Source organism: Rhinolophus sinicus, chromosome 15, assembly GCF_057876585.1.
Source record: "Rhinolophus sinicus isolate RSI-liver-muscle chromosome 15, RSI-T2T, whole genome shotgun sequence".
NCBI lineage: Eukaryota > Metazoa > Chordata > Mammalia > Chiroptera > Rhinolophidae > Rhinolophus > Rhinolophus sinicus.
The window spans coordinates 77,830,434-77,839,642 of NC_142515.1; positions in this window are offsets into that span (position 1 = coordinate 77,830,434).

The following is a 9,209-nucleotide window of genomic DNA, read 5'->3' on the forward strand; positions in this document are numbered from 1 at the left end:
TCTGGGCTCCTCGCTCTGGTGAGTTCTTCTCAGCTTTATCCCAAAGACCCTGACATGACCTCTCTAAGTGACCTCATGGCCCTATGATGCTCCAAAACCCAGTGAGTAGCGCGCCCTGGGCCAGGTGGGCTGTGGGGCACTGGGGACACAGGAGTAAGAGCCAACCCTTACTGTGTCCCTCCCACCCCCAGACCTCCTGCACCTGGTCTGGCTAAGCACAGGGAGTGACTCAATGGAGGAATGCATGAATGAGTGACACATAATGCATTTGAAGGAGCCACCTGTGTCCTCAGGGAGAGGGACTGTGCAAAGATTCCAAAGTGGTGGCCCCTTTTCTTGAGGAGACTGTCACTGCATTATGGAGAGACAAGGCCCTGAGACAGGTGAGAGAGGGGCTGCCCAGATCTGATGAGCAGGACCCTTTTGTCTCTGGAACTGAGGTTCTGTGATGACTGGGTAGGGCGATCAGGAAATACATCCCAGAGAAGACGGATTTTCGAGGAGTAACGAGATTTCAACATGTGGAGCTGGGAAGGGAGGGTTTTGCAGGTGGAAGATGTTGGAAGGTATTAAGTATGGCTGAACTCATTTGAGGGGTGGAGGATGCACAGAGCCTGGCTTTATCAACTGGGGGCTTTTTATCTGAATTTACCCTGCATTCCCAAAGTTTTCTGCGCCCATCCTGGGGACCTGAGGGCTCTCCTGGAATTTCCAGTGGAGATGAGTCTAACTAAGGGGTGTGACAGGCTATCAGCCTTTAGTTCTGTGCAGAACTGAGTCCAGAACCAAAGCTGCTGGGCGCACCCAGGCTGCGTGGCCCTGAGAGAGTCAACTGAGCAGGAAGAAGAGAGAACAACACCCAAAGGCCCTGGCCAGGTGAAACCTTTTGGTGGACCAATCCCCCAACCCTTCCGTGGACCCTCTACAGCTACAGCCCAGAGCGGGCACTGGCCAGGCGCAGGAGCCACCTGACTCCTGGACAGATACATACTTAGTGGACTGTTGGCCAGGCGGATGGCTTTCCAGATGGTTGCCTTGGAGGAGTATATGAGTTTCCCAGGGTTGCTGTGACAAATGACCACCAACTAGGTGGCTTAAGACAACACACATTCCCTCCAATTCTGGAGGTCAGAAGTCCAAAATTAGTTTTACTGAGCCCAAATCAAGGTGTCACCAGGGCCAGACTCCATCTGGAAGTTCTAGGGGGAGAATCTGTGCCTTTATCTTTTCCAGCTACTAAAGCTGCATCCCTCACGTTCTCTGGCTCAGGGCCTCTTCTTCCATCTCAAAGCCAGGAGGGTAGCACCTTCTTCAGTGGTTGCATTGCCTTCTCCTTCTGGCTCAAATCTCCCTCTGTTTCCTTCTGATAAGGACATTTGTGATTGCATTTAAGGCCCACCTGGCTGACCCGGGATGACCTCCTGTAATACTGCAATGCAGTTGTGAAACTAACCACCCCAAGTCAGCACAGATGCCACCCGCAGATTTAGGGCACAGTTCCTAACAAGACTGCCCTCACTGCAAGTTGGAGGGTCCCCACGTCACCCATACTTCTGACCAACTGATTCTGAGCAACTGATCTCACAACCCCTTGTGGTTCCATAATTTACTAGAATGACTCAGAACTCAGGAAAGCTCTATACTTACAATTACAGTTTTATTATGAAGGACGCAAATCTGGACTAGCCAAATGAAGAGACCCATAGGGTGATGGCTGAAAAGATCTCAAACACATACACCCCAAGTGTTCTCTTCCCGTGAACTCAGGACATGGCACCCTCCCAGCACTTAGATGTGTTCACCAGCCAGGAAGCTCCTCTAAGCATTGGTGTCCAGAGTTTTTATTGGGCTTTCATCATGAAGGTGTGATAGGTTGAATCATTGGTTATGCAGTTGCACTCTGTCTCCAGCCCCACTTCCCCCTCTGGAGCTCGGGTGGCTGAAAGTCCCACCTCTCATGGTTGGTCTTTCTGGCATGGCAAAACCCTCCCCCCGCAAAAAAAATCTCCTTAGTTTATAAACTCAGGTGTGAGCCAAGGGTCCCCCATGAAGATTAAAGACGCTCCTATCACATGGAAAATTCCGAGGGTTTAGATGCTCTTTGCCAAGAACCAGGGATAAAGACCAATCAAATTCTTTAATACATAACATCCCCCCCATCTCTAAATCCCTAATCACATGTGCAAAATCTCTGTTGCTGTGTGAAATAAACCAATCACAAAAGGAAAAGTACTGCATTATTTCACTTACTTGAAGTATCTCGAGTAGTCAAACTTAGAAAGAAAGTAGAGTGGTGATTGTCAGGAGCTGTGGGGAGGGAGATGTGGGGAGTTGTTTACTGAGTATGGAGTTTCAGTATTGCAAAATGGAAAACATCTGGAGATTGCTTGTTCAACAATGTGAATATACTTAATGCTACTGAACTAACTGTCCACTTAAAAATGGTTAAGATGTAAATTTTATATTGTGAATTTTATACCACAATGAAAATTTAAAAATATTTAATGCACCCATTTCCAGCTCCAAGTCAGATTGTTTTTTGAAAAATGTATATATCTGTGTAGCCATCACTACATTCCGAATATAAAACATTTCCATCTTCCTCTCAAATTCCTTCCCAACACTCCCCCTCCTGCTCCAGGCCACCATGATCTGCTTTCATCACTACTGGCTAGACTTGTCTTTTCTGGAACGTCACATAAATTAAATCACACTGTATGTTGTCTCTTGTGCCTAGATTCTTTCTCTAGGCATGATGTCTTTGAGATTCATCCGTACTGTTGTGTGTACCCAAAGTTTGTTCCTTTTCACTGTTGTCCCATCTTCCGTTGTGTGGCTGGACCACAATCTGTGTGTCTAGTCACCTTGAGTGATGTTTGCATTGACTTCAGTGTGAGTTACTATGAATTAAGCTGCTACGAACACTCTTGTACAGATCTTTCTATGGCTGTAAGTTTTTACTTCTCTTGAGTAAATACCTGGCAGTGGGTCAGATAGTAGGTGAACGTTTAACTTTTATAAGGAACTTGTCAAACTATTTCCCAAAGTGGTTGCACCATTTTGCACGCCCATTAGCAATGTCTTAGGGTTCTGGTTGCTCAGGGAGGGTATTTTTGACCCAGGAGAGACTTTAGCAGTTCTAGAGACAGGTGCAGGGGGGTTATCTAGAGAAGAGCAGGAGGGAAGGAAATAAAGCTGGAATCTGAAGCAGATAATGGGGGAAGATAGGAAGCTGGTAGTAACATATGCCTGATAACGTGTTTTCATGAGAAGACTGGGGGACTGGGAAACAGGAAATGGGGGAAGCTCTGCTATTTGGAATTATGGCCCCCTGAACAAAGACCAAGGAGGAGGTCGGTGAGAGAAGCTGGAGAGGAGTGAGATCAAGTCTCCTGGGAACAAGGAGCAATTTCATTCATTCATGCATGCATGCATGCAATGTAATTATTTGGATTCATTCAATGCAGTTATTTTCTCATCCACAAACATTTCTCCAGTGCTAATTAGCTTATTATACATCAGACACTGGCATTCGACAGAGAACAAAAGGTCAGGGTCTCTTCCCAGCAATCCCTCTCCTGGGCATCTACCCAAAAAACTCTGAAAACATTTATACATAAAGACACGTGTGCTCCAATGTTCATTGCAGCTTTGTTTATGGTGGCCAAGACATGGAAACAACCAAAATGTCCTTCGATAGATGAATGGATAAAGAAGTTGTGGTATATATACACAATGGAATACTATTCGGCGGTAAGAAAAGATGATATAGGAACATTTGTGACAACATGGATGGATCTTGAGAGTATAATGCTAAGCGAAATAAGTCAGAAAAAGCAGAGAATCATGTGATTTCACTGATATGTGGTATATAAACCAAAAACAACAAAAGAACAAGACAAACAAATGAGAAACAGAAACTCATAGACACAGACAATAGTTTAGTGGTTACTAGAGGGTAAGAGGGGTGGGGGGTGGGAGATGAGGGTAAGGGGGATCAAATATATGGTGATGGAAGGAGAACTGACTCTGGGTGGTGAACACACAATGGGATTTATAGATGATGTAATACAGAATTGTACACCTGAAATCTATGTAATTTTACTAACAATTGTCACCCCAATAAATTAAAAAAAAAAAAAAAAAAAAGAGGTCCAGGTCTCTGGGCATAGAGGATTCTGAAAATCCTTAGGCTGAGTGGATGTAGCCATTCACAAAATAATACAAACTGTAGGAGCCCATTTATATGAAGTTCTAGAACAGGCGAAACAATCCCAGGTAGGAAAAATGTGGGCACAATGGTTGCCTAGGAGCAGAGGCAGGGATTGCCAGGGAAAGGCCATGAAGAACTTTCTGGATTGATGGAAACGTTCTGTGATCTTGATAGGAATTTGGATTATAAGGTGACTGCATTTGTCAAAGTTCAAAGAGGGCGGCCGGTTAGCTTGGTTGGTTAGAGCGCGATGCTCGTAACACCAGTGTTGCCAGTTCGATCCCTACATGGTCCACTGTGAGCTGCGCCCTCCACAACTAGATTGAAACAACTACTTGACTTGGAGCTGATGGGTCCTGGAAAAACACACTTAAAATAAATTTACAAGTTAAAAAGAAAAGCTCAAAGAAAATACTCTTTTTCATGCGTTTCATTCTATGCCATTTTACTCAAAAAGAAAAAAAAAGTAAGGAGAGTGGCAAACAAATATTGGACTTTAGTTCACGTTCTGCAGGCTGGAGTATTTCAGAGGAAGTAAGCTGATGTATGTAGCTAACTTTGAAATGCATAAAAAAATGGATTGAGGGGTGGATAGAGGAGTGAATGAATGGATTTGTAATTAAGTGCACATAGAAAATATTGATTGTAGAATCTAAGGATGGGTTTTTCCTTCTAAAATTCAACTTTTCTGCATGCTTGACGATTGTCCTAATGAAGTGTTAGGGTTCAGGTCGTGGTGCTGCCTCCCTGGGGCTCACAATCTGGGCATGAGATGATAAGGAGGGGTAGATGGTTGTGTGCCCACATGATGAGGTTGGAAGTAGAACTCTTCAAAATAGCAATTCCCTGACTCCCTGCTTCTAGCCTGAGGGGTGAGATGGGGCGTGGGGGAAGGAGGGTCTCCCTTGGCGAAGCTAAGGGGATTTATACTGGGCAGCAGGGGTGGGAGCAGAAGAAGTCCCTTTCAGCTGCCCTCTGCCCCTTTCCCAGGGGGTGTCCCCACCAACAGCCCCCGGAGTGACCACAGGACCACACTTTCTGGGGCTGAATCAGCAGGTCATTGGTGACTTTAGGGGCCAGCCACAGTATCCTGGATAAACCTGCCCTACCCGTCACCCCACTTTCCAAGGAAATAGCCTTGAGACAGAGTAGCCTGTCCTTTCCCACTTCCCACCTCCCTCCTCCCAATTCCAGGAAAATCCCTGGGATCCCAAGGCGCTTTACCAGGTTGGCTGAGGTGTCTGGGGAAGCCCTCAGGGTGGGACAGGACACACTCTCCTCCAGCCTTGGGAAACCCCTTCCCCATCTTCTTCACCCTCCCTCCTCCCCACTCTCACCTCTCTTGTGTCCTCAGATCCACTCACAAGTGACTCAAATGGATGAATTTGGCAGACGCTGACAGAAAGCCCAGAATCCAAAACCATGCTTGCCACTTACTGTCTGGATGAGTCTGGGCCCGTGACTTTGTCTCTCTGAGCCTCAGTTTTTGCATCTCTCAAGTGGCAATAATAATAACAGCAATAATAACAACAGCATCTACCTCCTAGGGTACTGTGGTCAGCTGAACAACGGCCATCCTAATCCCCAGAATCTGTGAATATGTGACTTTACATGGTAAAAAGAATTTTACAGATGGAATTAAGGTAAGGATCTGGAGATGGGAGATGATTCTGGATTTTGGGGGGTGGGGCAGGGGGAGAATGTTGTCATAAAGGTCCTTATATGAAGGCGGAAGCAGGGTCAGAGTCAGAGAAGGACACGTGACAATAGAAGTAGAGTCAGAGAGAGGTGGGAAGATGTTACACTCCTGACTTTGAAGACGGAAGAAGGGTCCAAAAGCCAAGAAATAGGGGTGCCTCTAGAAGCTGAAAAAAGCAAAGAAGCAGATCCTCCCCTATAGCCTCCAGAAGGAACCAGCTCTGTGGAGGCCCTGATGTTAGTTAGTCCAGTGTGATTGTGTTGGACTTCGGAGCTCCAGAGCTGCAGGATAATAAATTTGTGTTGTTTAAAGCCTTCCAGTCTCTGGTAATGTCTTACAACAGTCATAGGAAACTAATTCAAATATGATGCCTGCAAAGCACCTACTGTGTGCCTTGGGCTGACGACTTGGTGGTGACCACTGGCAAACCAGACCCGTTCACACACGGGTCAGGGGTGAGAGATCATTAAACCGATGACTGAGGGGCTAGAGGCCGCTTTAGCTGGGGTCACTTCCCTCAAGAGCAGAGACCTGGAGGATGAGGAAAGACCAGCGAGAAGGCTCAAAAATTGGAAAAGCCGGTGGGTGTGGCTGGAGCCAAGGGGGAGCCATGCAGGAGGAGAGGGTACCAGCCACACTGCCCTCGCTGGCTGCTGGGAGTTTGGGTTTCCTTCTAAGGGCCTTTGCAGGAGTTGGGGCTTAATTATGGGAGAGACAGGACAGCCACGTGTTTGGGGAAGTACTGAGCGCTTCTCTCCAGCCGTGGTGCAGACGGTTTTACGCCCTTCACAACCTATGGGGGAGAATTGCGTTTATCTGCACTTTACAGATGAGGAACCTGAGGCCTAGACAGGATGAAGTCACCCCGCAGGGAAAGGGGATGGAGCTGGGACTCTGCCGGCCTCCCCTTTCCCACCTAGGGGTGGGCAGTGAACAGGTGTGTCCAGCAGGGGGCAGCACCCCTACTGTCCTGGCCACCTAGCCTGCCAGGATAGAGAAGAAAAAACATGCAATCCTAGATCCAAGTCCCTGAAGGGCTGGGGGCCTGAGACCCTGAGGGAAGGACTGGGGACCTGGGGTTCTGGGTCCCTAAGGGGCTGGGGGTCCTGAGGCCCTAGATTTCTGGGTCTCTGAGGGTGGGGACTGGGGTCCTAGAATCCCAGATCTCCAAAGTGCTTGAGGCATGGACCCCTCAAGGTGGAGCCTGGAGTCTTGGCTTCTGGGTCCCTAAGGGGCTCCCAGAGGGTGGAGTCTGTAACTTTGGGTGCAGCAGAGCAGAGCCATGGAAAGTTGTAGGCGTCAGGAAGATGTGATCTTGTCGCTGCTGTGCAGGGAAGGGACTGAGAACAGGTGGGAGGGAGATGAGAAGGGGGCTGCCACCATTGTCCCGGAGACACAGTGGCTGGGGGTGGGGTCATGGGAGAGGAGAGAGAACCAATCAAAGGAGGAGGAATGTAAAAGGTGGGCGCCCATGGCCCAGTGCTGGTGCTGGGTGATACTGGGCCCAGCTGTGGCTGCATCTGGGCTCACTCTGCTCCAGTCTCACTCGTCTGTGTTCCTCCAACACACCACCAGGGATCCCCAGCCAGGAAGGGAAAACCACAGGGAGGAGACGTGACAGCCACACTGGGCCTGCGGGCTGTTGCCCTTTGCACTTGCTGTTCCCTGTGCCAGGGATCCTCCACCTGATCCCTGAAGGCTGCTTCTTTCATTCCCTTCAGGGGCACCAGCTCAGACGTCACCCACTCACAGCCGTTTCTGATCACTCCGCTTCAACTGCACCTCTGTCTCCCCGTGTCCTACGTGCTTTATGTCTCTTCACAGCACACGGCACTGGTCTGTCTCCCGAGACTGAACGGCAGATCCAAGGGCAGGAATTTCTGTCCAGCTCATTTACTACTGCAGCCCGAGTGCCCAGGGCAGTGTCCAGTGCCTCAGTGAATGAATGAATGAATCGATGAATCAATGAATTAATCAATGCATGAGCAAATGAAGCTCAGGACTGAACACAGAGATGTGAGGCGTCAGCAAGCATTGGGGCGACTGAAGGCGAGGGGTCGTGAAGAAACACAGCAAGCAAGAGGTGCTGAGGGGAAACTGAGGCATGCAGTGCAGGGAGAGCAGAGTGAAGCAGGAGGGTCGCTGGTGGAGGGGCACCGATTCTGTGCACTCAGCCCTCCTTCAGCTCTGCAGAAGCCTGGCAGAGGGCCTGTGTGTGTGTCTGTATGACAATGTCTGTTTGTGTTGTGTGTCTGTGTGTGTGTGTGTATGTTTGTTTGTGTGTATGTTTCTGTGCATTTATATGTGCGTGTTTATGTGTTTGTGCATGTGATTGTGTCATGTGTGTATCTGTGTGCACACTAGGTGTGTCTATCTCGTATCTGTAGTCCGATTGTGTGGTGTCTATACCTACATTTATGACATGTGTGTACTTTGTTTGTACCTGTGTGGATGTCTATGGACTTGGCTGTATCTGTGCTTCTCTGTGTACGTGTTGTGTGTGTGTGTGTGTGTGTGTGTGGATGTCCACCTGTGGTTTGCTTGTGTCGTGCGGTCTGTAGATCTTTGTGTATGTGTTGTATCAATGTCTATGGGCTGCTTCTGTGGTTTTATTGTGTGGTGTGTTTGGTAGGTTGTGTTGTATCTGTGTTTCTAAATATTTGTATTTCTGTGTGTATGCATTATGTATGTCGTGTGTGTGTCCATTGTAATATGGTGTGTGTGTGTGTGTGTAGTTTGGTTGTGTCCTGTGGTTTGTATCTTTGTCTGTGTTGTGCAGCCATCTCTGAGTTGTGTCTGTGCGCATGTGGTGTGTGTGTGGTTTTGTGTTGTGTCTGTGTCTGTGGTTGGATAGTGTTGTGTTTGTCTATGTGTCTTAATTTGTGTGTGTGGTGTAAATGTCTGTGTGTGTGTTTGTGCTTTCATTGTTTGGTGTCTGTGCGCATGTGTTGCGCGTGTATCTGTGGTTTAGTTGTGTAGTGCTTGTTGGTCTCTATGTGTGTGATTCTGTGGGCAATGATGTTGCATCACTTGTGTGTGTGCGTGTGTGTGTATCTGTGTGTCTACGTGTTGGGGGCCCCCACACTCCACATCCCTCACCCTACTGAGTCACGGCAGCTGTCATTTGGGCCCAACCCCAGTTCTCTGGAATTCTCACTTCCCCACAGCACTGAGGCTCTGCAAGAGGTTATAAGAAGATGTCAGGCCTGCCAGGGCCAGAAGTCCAGTGCCCTCCTCTGTGTGAGAAACTGAGGCCCGAGAAGGGCAGAGACTGCTTAAGCCACAAGGTCAGAGGAG